General features: G+C 41.0%; 1 protein-coding gene across 1 annotated transcript in view; it reads right to left on the bottom strand.

Annotated features, from left to right (window-relative positions):
* The window catches only part of PDIL5-1 (PDI-like 5-1), a 91236-nt gene that overhangs the window by 4416 nt on the left and 67023 nt on the right, over window positions 1-19797 (bottom strand). The window lies entirely within an intron of this gene.

Raw genomic sequence — 19797 nt, 5'->3', positions numbered from 1 at the left:
CATACATTGGGTCACTACTATTAGGACCATCACCAATGTCCTCTTCTGTTTCTTCCCTTCTATTCCTCACCCTTGCCATCATTAAAGCCAAGAGTGGAATGATACATAGAAGCCAAAAGAACACCATCTTGGAATATGGATATAGGTGGTGGACAACGGCAACCTGTAAATAAAGGAGCAAGTAGAAACAATGGGAAAGAGTAGGAGAGGGAGGAGAAAAATACAAAAAAAATTTCAAAAAAACAAGGGAGTTTGGGGTTTGAACTTACCTCTTTAGCTCTTGTAGATGAAGTCCTCCAAGCTCTTGCTCCAAGCTCCTCCTCCTTCTCCTAGCTCCTCCTTCTTCACTCCTCCCAGCTCTCCTCTCTTCTCCTCTCCTTTCCTCTCTTCTCTTCTCCTCTCCTCTCTTCTCTTCTCCAACTCTCATAAACTCAAAGTGAGAAAATGAGGAATGAATGGGGGCTTTATTCTTTTCATTCCTCACCTTAACCTCACTCTAACCTCACCCTAACCCACCCCCTTAAGGTTGAGTGAACATAACTTAAAAAAAAAAATTAAAAAAATGTGTTTTTCTCCCTTGGGCGCGCCCCTTTCCGCCGAAGCGTACGGAAGCGTTGCGTGAAGCGCACGCTTCCTGCTCCGAAGCGCCACGCTTTGGCGGCCCGAAGCGTCGTACGAAGCGCACTTCGGAGCCGGCGCTTCGGAAATTCCAGGAAGCGCTAAAAATTTCAGGAATCGCGCTTCGGAATTTTGGAAGCGCGCTTCGTACGACGCTTCCGTACGGGGCGCGCTTCGGAGCTTCGATCCGGGGGGGGGGGGGGGGGGGCGCTTCGTGCAACACTGGTCAACTTTCGCTACTTCAAATTTGTCATTTTGGAATTTTCGCTACAACTTTTTCCTGCAAATCTTTAGACCGTGAAATTTTGAGGCAATTGAAAAGAGCTCTCTAAGTATTTATAGTAAAAAATCCAATTTTTTGTTCACTATACTTTTGAAGATATACCCCATGCAAGTTAGGGTTTGTGAATGGTCCTAAAATCAATTTCAAACAAGTAATATTGGAATTTTTGTTATAACTTTTGTTATGGCCCATGGGACATTCAAACTGTGAAATTTTGAGATGATCAAGAAGTATCTCTAAGTACATCTGGAAAAAAAACAAAAAACAAGTTCTAGTTCTATAATTTCAGAGATTTACCCTATGGAGTTAGGGTTTGTGAATGGTCTTGAAATTAGTTTCAATTGAGTTATCTTGGAATTTTCATTATGATTTTTATGGGACACCTCAAACCGTGAAGTATTGAAAAGGACACAGGAGAGATCTTAGGGTAAAACTCATAAAAAATTTAGATTATTGTTCGCTACAATTTTGGAGATATACCCTATGGAAGTTAGGGTTTGTGAATAGTCCCCAAATCAATTTCAAACAATTAATCTTGAAATTTTTGCTTTAACTTTCTCTCAGAGAAGTTTTAGACTATAAAATTTTAAGGGATTTGATGAAGACATACTGTGGTACCTTGGGTGAAAATTTCATAATAATATTTGAAAACCTAGACACATGGCACACTATACAAGATTGCACTTGGGAGGAGGCCAAAAATCAACAAGGTTTGGGAAAGTTACCATAACTTTTACTCAGCGCATCAAATTTTGGTCAGACCTATGGAATTGTAGGAAAAACATATCAAAGTACCACACGCCAAAATTTCAAAGTCAAAAGGGCTCAAATTTTATACATATATCAGGTCAAATGTTATCCATCCAAATAGCCTACAAAATAGGGTTTTGAAAGGTACGTAACTTACACTTGGCATAAGTTTTGAAGGAAAGATCCATTTTTGGTGATACAAAATTTGTGATAAAGAAGAAAAGGAAGAGTATTATTACAAACACACATGGCTCCTAAGGGTGCTTCAAAAGTTACTTCACCCCTTAAACCTCCAAAAAGGCCATCCATGACTCATGAAGAAAGAGAAAATGTCTAATACTCAGTATCTGAGTTGAAAAGCCAATTGTCACAGGTGCAAGGGTCAGTGAAATATATGGAAAAGCTTCTCTCAAAGAGGCTTCCTTAAAAAGATATGGAGATCCCATGAAATCATGAAATTAAGGAGAACAATTGTGTTGAAATTCAATCACATATGGGGGAGTGTTTTATCACAATTGGGGAGGACAAATATTGAATCATAAAACGATAATCATGACTTTTCTATTGAAAAATGTAACTAGTGTCGGTCTTCATAATTATATTTGAGTCACAATGTAATGTATTTGTCAAACAAAAGAAAAAGAAATTTTATTATAAGATAGATTGACTTATTAAAGCATGGGTTTCATGCTTGGGTCATTGGATTTTAGGTCAAAGCCTCCATTGTGGGCTTGTAGGGTTATGTCAAGAGTCCTTCTCTTTGTCAATATGTAACAGACCCTTATTGGGCAATATCAATCAAGAAACAAATTTATTTATGTAAAATAGGACATCTAGGCCTCCTCCACCAAGTCGGCCTCAACCTAGACAAGTTGGCCTAATTAGGGAGGCAAAAACCACCATAAAAGGGTAGCAACTTGACTCATTTGAAGCACATACACAACAAGTTCGATTTGCAGTAGTTGGAGGCAGAAAAAGGATGCAAAGTTCAAGGAAGAGGAAGAAAACCCTAGTGAAGGAGAAGGAAGTCTTTGTCAAGGAAAAAGAAGTCAAATTCTATCTCTCTACTATCACACGTGTGAAATTCTGAAGTTGTTGGGGAGGTCGAAGTTGTTGGGCTGCAGTAGGGCCGAAATTTTGAAGCCAAGGGCTGAAACTTTGGATTGTTGTTGGTTTGAAGTTGTTGGACAAGAAGAGACTACTAAAGTTTGTTGTATTATCTTGGAAGGTTGACTTGGTGGAGGAGGAAGATCTTTTGGTCAGCTCTAAGGTCTTGGTCTATCTCAATTTGATTAGTGGGAGAGTTTGATTGGATTTTCCCCTAGAGAAGGGTTTTAGCCCTGGCTGAATGCCTACAGCTAGTGTCGTTGATCTTCATGTTTTGTTTTAATGATTGCTTGAGAGGCAAAGATAAAAAGAACATAAAGAGAAGACAATAAGTCCACAAGGATATCACAAGTAAGTATCAATATATAAGAATCTTTTTGTCTTTCTAATTTTCTAACATGGTATCAAAGCTAAAGTGAAGAAAGAAAGAAAAGGCAGCTTGAAGGTCAATTGAAAGAAGAGTTGAGGAGGAAGGAACTGTTACCCACCACCCGTGGGTAGTGTATATAGGAGAAAAAAATTCTCCTAATGGTCCTCAGTGGGTATCCAACAGCCCCTTGTAGCCACCAGATAGCGTGTTTTGTCATTTTCTCCACCACCTGAGCCAGCCATGTGGTCCCTCGCTCATAAATTATAAATGTATGTTTGAAGCCTCCCGATCCCAAAGGTATGTCTTTTCATTAGTAGAGTTGAGTAGTTTTCCTTACTTGTCATGGGCACTTTTGGGCTTGAATTGGTGGGGAGATTTGGCAGAAAGAGTGGTTTAGGTTTGTATTCTTGTCTCCATTGCCCGATTTCGTGGTTATGCTTGTATCCTAGTCCCATGGGATCTCCTTTACTGGCCATTAGCTTTAGGGTTGGCACTACATGAGAAATCTTGATTTTGGTTCTGTGGTCCCGCTTTCTAATACCACCTACATTACTCCCTCTCCACTTATTTGAGCCCCATTCATCTCTTTTCCCATCCGGGTCCACATAGGGTTAGCCTTCCCCTCCCCTTGTCCACACCTTAGGTCGATCCTGGAACGATGCCCCAGAGGTTGATGCAGCTAAAAGGAAAGTAAAAAGCATAATTTGGTCACTCTCAACAAGAAATGTACCACAAAATGCAAAATATCGCTGGAACATACAAATTTAGCACTTAGGCAAAATCCAAACATGAGCTCTACTCCTTATTCATGGCCATCACCCTGGTTCCTATGGGCCCTAGATGAGCCCCCTCCATCATTAAGGAACCCATGATTGTCCCAACCCCTGGTGGGCGATGAACTGCCCCACCTTAAGGGGGTATATTCTGCTTTATATTACACATCATGCTCTTCATCCCTTGGAGCCCCGAGCAGTTATGAAGAAAAATCAATAAAAGGCCAAAGGCATATGAAGAAGGGTGGAAAAACAAAGGTCGAGGTAACTCATGTACCACGATTTGCTCCCTCCCACACTCATATACCCAGGTGTGGGCTTCCCTTTATATAACTACCCATGCACCTTGACATGTGATCTAGATGATTCCCCTGATCCCCCACTCCATTCCATTATTATATCACATGCCACCAACCTCTCAAAGGATGTACCATGGACATGCCACCCCCTTTAAAGGTTGAAACCACCTAATAGGTTTTTTGGTTAACCCCATATTGAGCTTGGAGACACTTGTACATGTTGGCATTATGACTAATGTGTTGTCCTTGATGGAAACCTACTTGATAAAGATGTCAACATGATGGTAGCAGGATGATTATACAGGCTAGTACAGAGGTGACAAAGAGATTGGACAAAGGAATATCAATTCTAAGACAAAGGAATGATAAAAGTAAAATATTGGAAAATATACGCGGGGCCTGTGAACAAAGACCGCATACATATGCGAGTATGTTGAAGCAAAGTCACGTATAGTTTCCACACCATGGTATTCCCAATACCAAGGGTCTTTACCATGGTATTGGCCCATAGTAATAAGCACAACAATGGATATTTGATCATGTCAAAGAATACCATCGGCATTACTAAAGGATTGGCCTAAGGTATTGACTAAGGCCTCAGCTATATAAAGAGATGTTGATCAAAGTGCTATGGGTGCAAGTTATGGGTTATGAATGAATGGTTTGATTTGAAACAGGTGTGCACCAAGGAGCATGAAGGAGGTTCAGATTTGATAAATCTGAAAGCATTGTAGTGACTAATAAACATGCTTGCTTGATCCTTTATGATTATGACTAACAATGATAAATTTGTGATGGTAATGATATTCTAACATGAACATGTGACAGTAAGGGTTGCAAAATATGTTTTGTGGTTGCAACGAAGGAATGATTCAGTAATTACAGATTTATACGCAGGTTATCTTCAGAAAGGTTGCATACATACGCAGATCTACTTCAGGGGGGTCACATATATATTCTACAAAATTTCAGAATCTATACGCAGGTGTGAAATATTAAAAGTGCATACATATGCGGGTGTTCTTTATAAAGTCGCGAACAACTGCTAGGGTTTTGAAGCATGAACTGTTAATGATGGTTGATCAGTTCAGATATGTTTGTTGTTATATGTCAATGATGTCTCTCTCATAATGATCTATGTTTGACAATATTGTTTGGGTCGAACTAATTGTAGAATGAAATGTTAACTAAGTGGCGATGTTGTATAATGATCTGTATTTGGTTATGTGATTTGTGATGGGTTTAGTATGTGATGCAGTGATTGTTTCAATGTGACAGTGATTCAGATTTATGTATTAGTATGTTTTAGATCTATACGCAGGAGAGGTCCCCAAGCCTCAGGAGAAACGCGTACATACACAAGTGTGATTAAGAACAGTGGCGTATACAATCTAATGTATGCTTTATCAGGGTTTGCAGTGGCAGCAGTTGGTTTTTGTGATGGGTAACAGGGTTTGTAGTGGCAGTTGTTAGTTTCAGTTATGGGTAATAGTGTTTGGTTTGGTATATTGGTGAGTGGCTATGCATTGGCATGATCTGTTCTGATCTAGTTGCATTGGTTACATTCGTTGATGATTCAGTTGGTTCAATATTTGAGTAATTGATTTCACAATAGTTGAAAGTGGATCTAGTTTGAAACATTCTGAAAAGTGATCCATAAAGAGTTGAGGATAGCAGTCTTCAGAAAGGGGGTTGTAGCTCCCTTCCAGTAGGAGCTGGAAAATGAGAGAAGGTTGTAGCCTTCTGCAAGTAGGAGCCTATGTACTAGTTAAAGTCTGCACCAGTACAAGATTGTAAGAAGATTATTTTTTTTTAAAGAAGATAGAGACGACAACAGCGATGGTTTTCTCCCACATTGGGTTTCCACCTAAAATCTTGGTGTTCATGTGTGTTGATGTGTTTCTTATGTGTTGATAATCTATCTGCTCCCTACTGCTCATAGTTTCTGCTTAATACATGTTTTAATGAAGTAATGATGCACTAGTTAAAGCTTAACAAATGATGAATTATATGTAAAGTTGGTTAACTAGATATATGCAGTTTTCTTTCTCATAGTCACATATGTACGCGAGTTTACTGAATACCAGTTACGCACAGAAATTGGAATAAGAAAAGTAAAATTGAAGTAAGTTTTAAAATATTGATTCACACCCCCACCCTCCTCTCAATATTTTTAACAATTGGTTTCATAGCATGACCTTCAAAAGAAGCCTAATCGCTTAAAGGAAGATTCATCAAGATGCGCAATCAAAAGGGCATAGCATCTATCAGGCTACCATTATTTAATGGATCCAACTTGGTTTTCTGGAAAGTCAGAACAAGAGCTTATCTGCTTATCTGATGTTTGGGAAATCATTGGAGGCTATTAGTATCCATTGCCCATTCCCACAGATGACGCAGAAAAGAAAAATATGAGACCAATGCAAGGGTTCTCAACGCTCTATTGGGAAGCTTGGCAGAATCAGAATTTGTAAAGGTCATGCAGCTAAATACCGCAAAGGCTATATGGGACAAGATCATCCAGAGTTATGAAGGTGACACTAAAGTAAAGAGTGTCAAACTTCAAACCTTTCGAATTTAATATGAAACCCTCAGAATGCATAGTGATGAAAGTATTGCAAGTTTCTTTCTTAGGGTACATGAGATAGTTAATTCAATAAGAAATCTTGGTGATGAAGTAAAAGAATCAATGGTTGCTGAGAAAATACTAAGATCTTTAACCCCAAAATTCGATTCGAAAGTCTCAACCATTAAACAAAAGCAGGATTTGAAGAACCTTACCGTTGACTAGCTTCATGGGATCTTAAGTTTCGGCTTCCAGAGGAGGTTCAGATGAACCTACAACGCAGTTCAGATGAGGAGATCTTCTAGGCCACGCAAGTCAATCTTTACTTCTGCAGTTGCAGCTTCATTTTCAGCAGTTTCCGGCTTCAAACTAGGGCAGTCGATATCTTGCAAACCGTTCGTCGAATTGACTTCATTCCACCACCAAAATTTGCGGCTTTTAGAGGAGGTTCAGATGAACCTACAGCGCAGTTCAGATGAGGAGATCTTCTAGGCCACGCAAGTCAATCTTTACTTCTGCAGTTACAGCTTCAAATTCAACAGCTTCCGGCTTCACATGTGTGAGAGAGAGACCCATTTCAGCACAGTAGAGAAGAGACTCATTTCTGCGCAGTAGAGAGAGAGAGAGAGATGTGATGAGATGAGTGAGTCCAAATGAGGAAAAGTCCTCTTATATTTATACACAACGTTGGTGGGTGAATAGATGCGACTGTTGGGCTTCTGAGCCTACATGAGTTGTAGGTCGGCTTGATAATAATTCCATAATCAAAATAAATTCATATCTCCATGAATATTTATCGGAATCGGATGATCTTTATATCAATCCTACACCTCTCGACAAGAGGAATCTAATGAAAGTATTATCAGCCATGAATAAGATGACCAACATGAAGTTTTGCCCTGGTTGCATTTTAACACTCCCTCTCAACCATGGAGAACTTCATCTGCAATCTGTCTATTGGTCGTTACTATTCATCCATCAAATGCATTGCCCTATACAGCCTGACCCTTGCCCTGCTCTGCTCTATTCTACCTGTTCTGCTTTGTCTTGTTCTGCCCTGCACTGATCTGTACTGTTTTGCTCTGTTCTGCCCTGCACTGATCTGTATTGTTTTGCTCTGTTCTGCTCTACTCTTGCATTGTTCTGTTCTGCTCTGCTTTTGTCCGAATTATGAAGAAGAAGAAATGATTGAGGATGTATCATACTGACTCAAAGTCAGTCTCAGAGTATGTACCACTGGTCCCAGACCAGTCTCAACCAACCCGAAGTCAGCGTCATAGTGAGTACAACTCCACTGGTCCTAGACCAGTATCATCCTCCACTGACTCAAAGTCAGTCTCAGAGTGCATACCACTGGTCCCAAACCAATCTCAGCCGACCCGAAGTCAGCTTCATAGTAAGTACCACTCCTACCACTGGTCCCAGACCAGTATCGCAGTCTCAGAGAGTGTACCACTGGTCCCAGACCAGTCTCAACCGACCCAAAGTCAGCGTCATAGTATGTACCACTCTCACTGGTCCCAGACCAGTACTGCACTGACACGAAGTCAGTCTCGGAGTATGTACCACTGGTCCCAGACCAGTCTCAACCGACCCGAAGTCAGCGTCATAGTATGGTACAACTCCTACCACTGGTCCCAGACCAGTATCGCAGTCTCAGAGAGTGTACCACTGGTCCCAGACCAGTCTCAACCGACCCGAATTCAGCGTCATAGTATGTACCACTCTCACTGGTCCCAGACCAGTACTGCACTGACACGAAGTCAGTCTCGGAGTATGTACCACTGGTCCCAGACCAGTCTCAACCGACCCGAAGTCAGCGTCATAGTATGGTACAACTCCTACCACTGGTCCCAGACCAGTATCATTGATCCCAGATCAATGGAGGTCATCCTAGCGTAGGGAGTATAGTAGATACAACGACGCGTCCATCGGTACTACTATGGTCCCTAACTTCATTTCCCTGCTCATTGATCAGATGAGAGGTACTTCCCATGAGTCCCAGACTGCATGGGTAGGATGTCTCGATAGGAGAACTAATCAATCCTGTCCTCACAGGAGAACACATCAATCCTGCTACAATCGCCGTGGAGAACACATCAATCTAGGCTGCCATGGAGAACACATCAATCCAGGCCTCACAGGAGAACTAATCATCCTGCTACACAGGAGAGCGAATCATCTTGTTCCACAAGAGAGCGAATCATCTTGTCCCACAAGAGTGCGAATCATCTTGTTCCAGTGTGCACCACCAAGGGAGGGTGAGTCACCTTGTGGTCATATGTTGCTCCAGTAGGAACCGCAAGCCCTCAGAGCTCCCAGAGCTCAATGTATGCAACATGCAAGACCCTTGTACAAGGGTTTCTTACCGACTCCAAGTCGTTTGGGAAAATCACAGATTAGATCTTTCCTCGGGGCTTTGACAAGGTGTATTAACCTGTACATCATCTTAATGTGATGGAGCTTCCTTGCTCATCGACTTACCATATCCCAGATGATGTCTATCTGTTGGAGCAATTGACGAATACGGGATTCCTCAATAATCGAATCCCACCTCTGGTTGTTACAGAGAATCACATTGGTATCCAATGTAAATCCAAACAGCTCACTGAAGAGCTTTCGCAACCAGACTGCCTCACACGAGGTTATGCTAGCAACAATATATCCTGCTTCGGCAGTGCTCAAAGCCACTGACTTCTGCTTCCTGCTCATCCAGGATATCGAAGCAGATCTCAAGGTGAAACAATACCCGGAAGTGCTCTTACGGTCCACCACACTGCCTGCCTAATCAGTATATCCAAGTAGTCTCACATCTCCGGTAGTGTATCTTAATCCATGAGAGATTGTGTCCTGAAGACATCTCAGAAGATTCCTGGCATCAATCCAGTGAGGCTCAACCAAATATGAGCTCACAATGCTAACTGCAAAACATATGTTCGGACGGAGGTTCACCAAGAACATCAATGCGAATGAGTTTTTGAAACTCAGAGGCATTTCCCAAGTCTGGTCCGACATCACTACCATATAACTTCTAAAAGTTAAGATCCTTGAGGTAGTCACAGGCTTGCAGTCCATCATACCGAATCTTTCCAATATATTTACCACATATTTTCCTTGAGATAGGAAAATTTCCCTTGGCTTCTCCCACACTTCAAGTCCTTGGTCCTTCATTTCAAATTCAGAAGCCATCTCCCTCTTACATTTGTGAATGAGAGGGTTTGCACCTGTTAGAAAGAGGTCATCCACATACAACACCAGTATGAGAGGCTTGTCATCTTCAACCTTAAAGTAAAGTAAAGGTTAGGATCAGCTTCACTCCTAGTGAATCCCAGCTTCATCAAGTAGCTATCGATCCTCTCATACCATGCTCGGGGTGCTTGCTTCAGCCCATAGAGAGCCTTCTTCAACCTGCATACATGAGATTTTCAATCATAAATCTCAAATCCTTTAGGTTGCTCCACATAGACCTCTTCTTTGATGGAACCATGCAAGAACGTGGTCTTAATATCCATCTGATGTAGGTTCCATCCTTGTGAAGCCACACAGGCTATGATCAAGCAGATGGTCGTATATCTGGCAACAGGTGCATATCATAGTCTATACCGCCCTTCTGGGATAAACCACGAGCAACAAAATGAACCTTATACTTTTCCATACTTCCATTTGCTGCATGCTTTATCTTGTAAAGCCATTTTGAAGTAACAATTGTCTTGTCCAAGGTCTGGGAACTACTTCCCAGACATCATTCTCCATAATAGACTCATATTCTATGGTCATAGCATCCTTCCATAGTTAATGCTTGATGACATCTGAGAATGATGAAGGTTCTTTTTGTATGATCGTGCTCATGATGGTCAAGTGTCCTTGATACCTGTTAAGTTTCTTACTTTGATGGAAGGTTCCTCAGGGTGCAGCATGTCCTTCAGCATCATCAAGTATCCCCCTAATCCATGAAGGCCTCTTCCTAGAAGAGGAAGGCTCATGTGGATGAGGATCAATCGGATCCATGGGTTCTTCTACATCAGGCATTGATTCATCATCCTTTTCTTTCAGTTCCCTGGTGTCGGCTTCTTGAGAGCTACTCAAAGTCAGTAGATTATCCACCTTGCTGAGAGCCATATCTTTGTCGAAGGTGACATCATGACTAATCACAACTTCCCTTTGACCGGTGGTGAACAGTTCTTCAGGAGTTTAGGAACCCAATGCTTGATGAGGGCATCGATTTTGTACATATACGACGGTGATTGTAGTTTCAGCCCATAGAAACTTTGGAAGTCTTTGATCATGTAGCATGGCCCGGACAGCTTCCATCATCGTGTGGTTCTTCCTTTCCACCACACCATTCTGCTCAGGAGTATGTGGTGTAGTAGTCTCCCTCTTAATGCCAACCTCAGGTATGCCTAAGTAAACCAATTGTAATATATCGGAGGTCTTGCTTTGGCTTGAGGGGAATGGTCCCCTTTTGAGCTTTCCTTTGGCACATCCCGGACATACACCTTCTTTCTCTACTTGGAATTCGGGCATCCCTGTTACCATCTGTCTTACATCAGGTAGAGCTTTGTAATGAAGGTGGGCAAACCTCTGATGCCAAAGTTCGGACTAAAGAGTTGTGTCACAAGACATGACACCTAGCGGACTTCCATCGACCTGATATAATGAATCAACACTAAACCCAAGAGTAAAGGCATCTTTAACATTATTTTTCCATATACATACCTTGCCATTGTTAAAGGTTACCTTGTAGCCTCTGTCTTCCATTGCCAAGATGGACACTAGGTTCCTTTTGAGGTCAGGTGCATTTAATACATCCTAGAATTTCTAGCCTTCTTGAATGCTTGTCCTCTTCCTTGATTCCCAGCTCTCCTCTTACCTTTGCTGTTGAATTTGTCATTCCTTTGATTGCCATCAGAGGGATTTCGAGTTGCACCACTGCATACTGTACCATGCTTCCCTAATCATGATTATCATCATGCTGCCCATGTCCATGATTTTATCCATCATAATGCTGCTCAAACTAGTGTGCATCATCATCATGCTATCCTATATGTCCATGATCTCATGTTGCCCTTTATGTCCATGATCTCATTCATCATGATGCTCATGATCTCATACATAGTGACTTGCTTTATCGCAAATGTAACATCGTCATTTTCTTCTAGCCTTAGGTCCAGCCTTTCCTTTTGATTTAGTCTCGGAATTATTTCTTTTCTTTGCATGAGAAGAAAAGGCAGCAGGAGGACCTTTAGGCATGGGCATTTCTTGCACTTCTTCCCTTGTTTCTTCTTGAATGCATCTAGCGATTAATTCCTCGAAACCAGGAATCACATTATAGTTCAAAAGAATAGTCCTGAACACATACCATTCAAATGGCAATCCTCCAAGAGTTGTGAGTGCCATTTCTCTGTCAATAATAGTTTCCCCAATAGATAGGAGATCGTTCTTGATCTCGGTGATTCTTAAGAAGTATGCTTGCATACTTTCATCTTTACCCTTCTTGATTTCCCTCAGCTTATTTCTAAGAAACAAAACTTGATTTGCATCATTAACTTTAAATAAATTCACCAGTCTATCGTAGATTTCCTTGGAGGTGTCCAGTTCAGAGATGTAGGCCACCAAGTGCTTGTCGATAGAGTCCCGGATGATCTTCTATTGTTTTGACTTCTCCATTTTTTCATTTGTTCCAGGCAGCAGCGGATGCATTTGATGGAGGCTTTGTCTTCAGCAGGAAAGAGTGTTGAGGACCCCATAGTTCTTTTATGATAGCCTTGCCAATATTCTCTTCGATGATTGCTCTTGCTCTTGCTCGGGCTTTGTCTTCACCTCAGCTCTGATACCATGTTAAGTTATGGTATGTTCTATGCTTATAACAGTTTACTTCTTTTTCTTATTATATTCCCACAGATTAGCAATCACATGTACATAAAGTAAAGTGCAGATAGAACAGTAAACGATCGACAGAAAACAAGCCAAGACAAGAGACACAAGATGTGGCGGCTAGCCAGGGACAAACCCCACAATGTGTGGGGAAACCCTTTGATCAAATCTTCTTTTATCTTCAATAACTCAGCAGAGAGAAATAGTACAATAAATCTGATTCATATCAGCAGTAGCAAACCCTAGATCAGCAACATCAGCATTAGCGGCTTCATTATCAAACTAGGGCAGACCATATCTCACAAACCGACCGTCGGATTCACTTCATTCCACCACCAAAAGTTTCGGCTTCCAGAGGAGGTTCAGATGAACCTACAGTGCAGTTCAGATGAGGAGATCTTCTAGGCCACGCAAGTCAATCTTTACTTCTGCAGTTGCAGCTTCAGTTTCAGCAGTTTCCGGCTTCAAACTAGGGCAGTCGATATCTTGCAAACCGTTCGTCAGATTGACTTCATTCCACCACCAAAAGTTGCGGCTTTTAGAGGAGGTTCAGATGAACCTACAGCGCAGTTCAAATGAGGAGATATTCTAGGCCACACAAGTCAATCTTTACTTCTGCAGTTACAGCTTCAAATTCAACAGCTTCCGGCTTCACATGTGTGAGAGAGAGACCCATTTCAGCGCAGTAGAGAAGAGACTCATTTCTGCGCAGTAGAGAGAGAGAGAGATGTGATGAGATGAGTGAGTCCAAATGAGGAAAAGTCCTCTTATATTTATACACAACGTTGGTGGGTGATTAAATGCGACTGTTGAGCTTCTGAGCCTACATGAGTTGTAGGTCGGCTTGATAATAATTCCATAATCAAAATAAATTCATATCTCCATGAATATTTATCGGAATCGGATGATCTTTATATCAATCCTACACCTCTCGACGAGAGGAATCTAATAAAAATATTATTAGCCATGAATAAGATGACCCACATGAAGTTTTGCCCTGGTTGCCAATTTTAACAGGAAAATTTCTGCAAAAGTAAATTTTAGAGGAAGGTTTGAAAACAAGAAAAGTTTCTACACACACGAAGATAATGATGGTCTTTCAAATCGTGAAGAGGGTGAGTTTGATCAAGAATATCAATTACTTATGGCATTTGAAGATAAATGTATTGATGAGTCTGATGATGTTTTTATGGATGCTCTAGAAGAAAAGGATAATCTCATTGAAGAAATAACTCAGCTTAAAATTCGTCTAGAAGAAGCTAAATTAGTAGAAGAAGCACTGAAGAAACAAATTCTAGAAAAGGAGAGGCATAATGAAAAGTTAGAACTAGAAATAGTAAGTCTAAGAAAGGAACTTGAGAAAACAAAAGGTCTAAACCTTAGATTTGCTAAAGGATCCGAGACCCTAGAAGAAATCATCAAAATACAACACTCTCCTCTAATAAAAACAGGTCTTGGATACAATGGAGAATCATCAAAGGCTATAACATCTTCTGAAAATGGTACAGGAAACTATCTCAATGCAGTAAAGGGAGGTAGTCAACAAAATTCCAGCTCTCAGGAAAGGAATGAAGGATCAAATGTCTCTCAAGTAAATCACCCTTACCACAATCAAAAGGGAAATTACACAAAAAGGTACTATACTCACAGGAACTTCTACTTCAATGGTCAATGCTTCACTTGTCATAATTTTGGTCATAAGGTTGCTCAATGTGTCGCTTATAAAACTATCATGACTAGAGAAGCAAGAAAACAAAAGAATGAGATTGGATTAAAGAAATACTCTTACAATACTTTCTCACCTCTCCAAGATGAAACAAAATGTTCCTTGTGCAATAACTTTGGGCATAGAGAAACTGAATGCAAAAGCAGAATGAGACCAACTCTTCAGAATGAACAAAAGGCAACAACATCCAAGGTATGGAAAAATAAAACCATAGAATCTGAAAATTGTGGTTTAGCTTTGTATGCAAGAGATCAAGAAAATTTATGGTACATTGACAGTGGATGCTCAAAGCATATGATAGGTGATAAAGATAAGTTTATGTCCTTTAATGAAATAAAGAAAGAAAAGAACATAACCTTTGGAAATAACTCACCTGCTGCTATCAAAGGAAAATGAATTATTTTGCTAAAGGATAAGGTTAAAGATGGAAATGTTTTGTTTGTTGATGGATTAAAACATAACTTGTTGAGTGTTAGTCAAATGTGTGACCAAGGACATGAAGTTGTTTTCATATCAAAGAATTGTGTGGTACGAAATCTAGATACAGGTAAGATCATAATAAAAGGAACAAGAACTCCAGGTAATGTCTATGTCTTGGAAGGCAAACAAGAGCATTGTTACTTGAGAAAATCAGAAGAAAGTTGGCTTTGGCACAAAAGATTGGGACATCTAAGCTTCACTCAATTACACAAGTCAAGCAGAATGGGAGCAGTACGTGACTTGCCTAACATCTCTCTGCTAGAAAACAACATATGCAAATCATGTCAATTCGGTAAGCAAACTAGAGTTCAATTTAATGCTAAAGAAGGTACTTCAAGTAAGCCACTTGAACTTATTCATACTGATTTGTGTGGTCCTATGAGAAAGAAGTCTCCTCGAGGTGAATAATACTTCATATTATTCATTGATGATTTTACTAGAATATGTTGGATTGGCTTATTGAAACATAAAGATGAAGCATTTGATAAATTTAAGGTCTTCAAAGCTCTAGTAGAAAATGAGTTAGACTTAAAAATCAAATGTCTTAGATCTAATAGAGGAGGAGAGTTTATATTTGTTAATTTTAGGTATGTTCTATGATTAGAGCAATTTAATTCAATTTTCACAGTTAGCTCAATATATTTTCTAGATTAGCAATCACATCAGCATAATAGTAAATTGCAGATAAAACATAAACATAAATCGCAAAAGACAAGCCAAGACAAGAAGACACAAGATGTGGCTCTAGTCAGGGACAAACCCCAATGTTGGGAAACCTTTGATCAATTCTTCTTATATGTTATTCAATAGTTCAACAGAGAGAGAGAGAGAGTACATATACAACAGAAGTCAACACTTTGACTTATCTAAATAAGAGCATAGATCATCTTTAAGAAGATGATACATGAGGTAGCTGAACTCAGTTGAACACATGTTGCTTCAACTGATTCTCCAAGGTGACTCCATCACCATGTTGCACCTCATCATCATGTTGCACCTCACTGTGTTGCACCATGCTGCACCCATCATCACAATGTTGCATCTCATCATGCTTCACCAATCATGACTGTACCCATCACTGTATTGTTGCACTATGTTGAGCTCTTCATTACACTATGTTGAGCTCTTCATTGCGCTATGTTGTACCCAAATGCATGTTGCAATACCTCATCATCTTGTTGCTGCAATACCTCATCATCCTATTGCCGCAATACCTCATCATCCTGTTGTTGTATGCATTCTCGTTGCTGCCATATGCCCATCATTACCACGTTGTCCCATTATTGCTCCAATGTCCAGCAACACTAATCTACATCATGTTGCACCATCATATGATGCACTGTACATCATGTTATGCATTGCTGCTCCTATGTGCACTATGTTGCATTGTACAACATGTACTCATTGTTGCTCCTATGTGCACTATACATCTTGCTATGCTGCTCCAAGTCTGTATAGGATGAGGGTTGACTGCATCAAAACTTTGACCCAACACACTACACAATCGTTGTTGCAATACTGTTGTTCCTGGTTAGGGCATGTGCATGTTGCAACAATCCTTATCAACCCACACAAACAGCCTCCAAATAACTGCGGCCTAGTCAAGGTAAAGTGTTGCCTCCATATGTTGTTGTTCTGGGCATATGGAAGCCTCTCAAGCCTACACGCAGCCCTGTTTTGGAGTGGCTAGGCCTGCGACCTACCACAGATCTCTGCAGCACCCTAACAGCCCTCCAAACAGTCATACCTTACCTCTTTCTGCCCTCACAGACCTGCGTGCTCCCTTCTTCAAACTCGGCTTGGTTGTAGCATAGAACAACCCTCCACGCAGTCACCAAGAGGCTCCAACAACCCTAAGACACCCACGTTGTCCCTACCTTCTTTGCTGGTTAGGGCATCCTTTAGACAGCGAGTTAGGGAGCCTCTTTACTGCGGTTAGGGTATCTCTTTTCCAACATCTAAGGGTTGTCTCTTTTCCAGCGTCTAAGGGTTGTCTCAAACAGTGTATAGATTAGAGCATCTAGGGTATGATAAGACTGCATTTAGGGACAGCTTTTAGGCCTCCTTCACCATGCTAGATCTCCCTTTGAACTGAGGTCAAATCTTCACAAGACCTGCAGCTAAGCCATCCTTCTTTTACTGTGAATAGGGTCTCCATCTAGATGACCCACATGGAGTTTGGCCCTAGTTTCCAATTTTAACACTCCCTCCCAACTAGGGAAAACTTCATCTGCTGATTCATCTTCCGAACTGTACTATCTTTGCCATCAGTGCCCTGCACTGCTCTGCTCTACTGAACCATGAAGAAGAAGAATTGATCGAGAACTTCTCATACCATTCTCTACTAACCCGAAGTCTATCCCATATGAAGAGAGTGTGTCATACCACTCTTGCTGATCCCAAATCAGTTCCAAAAGAGAGTGAGTTATGTCACTCTTACTGACCCGAAGTTAGTTTCATTGATCCCAGATCAATATCAAAAGAGAGTGTCTCAAACCACTCATACTAACCCGAAGTCAGTTTCATTGATCCCAAATCAATATCAAAAGAGAGTGTCTCAAACCACTCATACTGACCCGAAGTCAATTTCATTGATCCCAAATCAATATCAAAAGAGAGTGTCTCAAACCGCTCATACTAATCCCATATCAGTTCCAAGAGAGAGTGAACTATATCACTCTTACTGACCCGAAGTCAGTTCCAATTGATCCCAAATCAATGTTGGTCATCCTAGCATAGGGCGTACAATAGATACATGATGCGTCCATCGGTACTACTATGGCCCCTATCCTCGTTTCCTGCTCATTGGCCAAATGAGAGGTACTTCCCATGAGTCCCAGACTACATGGGTAGGATGCCTCGGCAGGAGAACCACCCATCCTGCCCACAAGTCGCCATGGGGTATCACAGGGGAAGGCTGAACCATTCACCCTATACACAATGCACCACTAGGGGAGGGTGAGTCACCCTGTGGTCGCTTGTTGCTCCAAGAAGTACCCCAAGCCCCCCAGAGCTCCCAGAGCTCAATGCATGCATCATATAGGACCCTCATAAGAGGGTCTCTCAACGACTCCAAGTCGTTTTGGGAAGCCACAAATTTGACCTTTTTGCTTTGACAGAATGTCTGCGACCTGCACATCAGTGCCAATGCGATGGAGCCTTCTTGCTCATCAATGTACCATATCCCATATAAAGTGGTACCTGATGTCTATATGCTTGGAGCGACCATAGTACACGGGATTCCTCAATAGTTGAATCCCCCTTTGGTTGTCACAAAAGATCACAATGGTATCCATCATGTGTCAAACAGCTCACTGAAGAGCTACCTCAACTAGGGAGCTTCACACGAGGTCATACTCATAGCTATGTATTCGGTCTCAGCGGTGCTTATAGCAACAGACTTCTGCTTCTTGCTCATCCAGAATATCGAAGCAGAACCCAAAGAGAACCAGCACTCAGAAGTGCTCTTGTGATCCTCCACACTGCCTGCCCAGTCAACATTCAAATAGTCATGCAACTTCATATTTCCGGCAGTGTATCTCAATCCATGAGAGGTTGTGCCCCGAAGATATCTCAGAAGATTCTTGGCACCAATCTAGTGAGGCTCAACCATATATGAGCTCAACATGGTAACTGCAAAACATATATCCAGACAGGAGTTCACCAAGAACATCAATGCTAGAATGATGCAAAAGCATTCAGCTCAAGGAAAATCATTGTATTCTAGTAGACATAGTGGGTCTTGTGTTTTAAGGAAGTTGGTTTCTTAAGTGTTGAATTAATGTAATTATTAAGGGTTTTGAGTGATTTTAATGAGAATCAGATTTAATTGAATATTGTGAGGCATAATTGTAAATGTTCTCGAATGTAGGAGAACATGAGAGATTTAGGATAGTTCAGTGATGAGAGGATTGAGAATTAGTTGTAAATCTGAGATTAGGAGTTAGTTCATGAATTTATGGATTAGAGAAGAGTTTTAGGAATGAGGAAGAGATTTTAGAATTTTTTTGAGGAGTTTGTAGATCTAAACTAGAAATTGGTTTTAAAATCCCTTTGTATAAATGTAAGCCTAAAAGGCATGATCAGTAGGGAGACAGGTTAGAAAAAGGTTAGATAGGGGAGATATGTTTGATTGTAAGCCTACGGGCAGACTGTAATACAGAGGCCATTGATATTGAAGATTAGGCCAAAGAGACAGAGAGTCTCGATATGTAATCAGTTGTTTGTATTTATATAATACAGAGGTTTATCCTGAAACTGTATAAATGTGTGTTTTGAGTATTGAATGATGTTTTATGAGTGAATCGGAATTCTGTATAATATATGTGTGCAGGCAGAGTTCTGTAGAATACACAGAGGAGAAGAATGATTCGGAGGAATCATAATGGATCATCGAATCCAATTGAAGGATCAGAGTGAAGCTCTGGAGAGGCAGTGAAGTGAGAATTCGCGGAGTTAAGCTCAGAGAGAGTTGAGCAGCGGAAGAGCAGAAGAATGAAACCCTGAAGAACCCAAAACCACAAGAAAACATTGAAGAAATAGCGAAGTCAAGAAAAGGGACGAACGAAGAAGTGAGGTGTCAGTACACAGGAACCGTTGGATCTTGGAGATCAACGGACGAGTTTGTCAGATGATAAGCGACCAAGATTAAATCGCATAGATTGGAATCAAGGAATGAACGGTAGAGATTAACCAGAAGCACTGGTGGAAGAGGAATCTGGAGGAGTCGTCACAGCCGTCGATGGTTGAAGATCTACGGTCATCAGGCGTGAACAAGTCTAGACGTTAACGAAGAAGAAAGGCAGATTTATAAGCAAAAGCGGGTTATCGGACAAAGAAATAGTGGTAAGTGGTAATAGGAGGGAGTCGCCCAATTCTACTAACCAAGTGACACGTAGCACACCGAGGAGAGAGGAAACCGCTTATTTCAGGCAGGTAACCATCGTGCAAG

This window comes from Pinus tabuliformis, chromosome 2_2 (assembly GCF_031772625.1).
Source record: "Pinus tabuliformis cultivar Carrire ecotype Pingquan chromosome 2_2, CPIR1, whole genome shotgun sequence".
Lineage (NCBI taxonomy): Eukaryota > Viridiplantae > Streptophyta > Pinopsida > Pinales > Pinaceae > Pinus > Pinus tabuliformis.
Note: the sequence above shows the minus strand (reverse complement) of the source record. Positions and strands in the feature narration are given on the sequence as shown.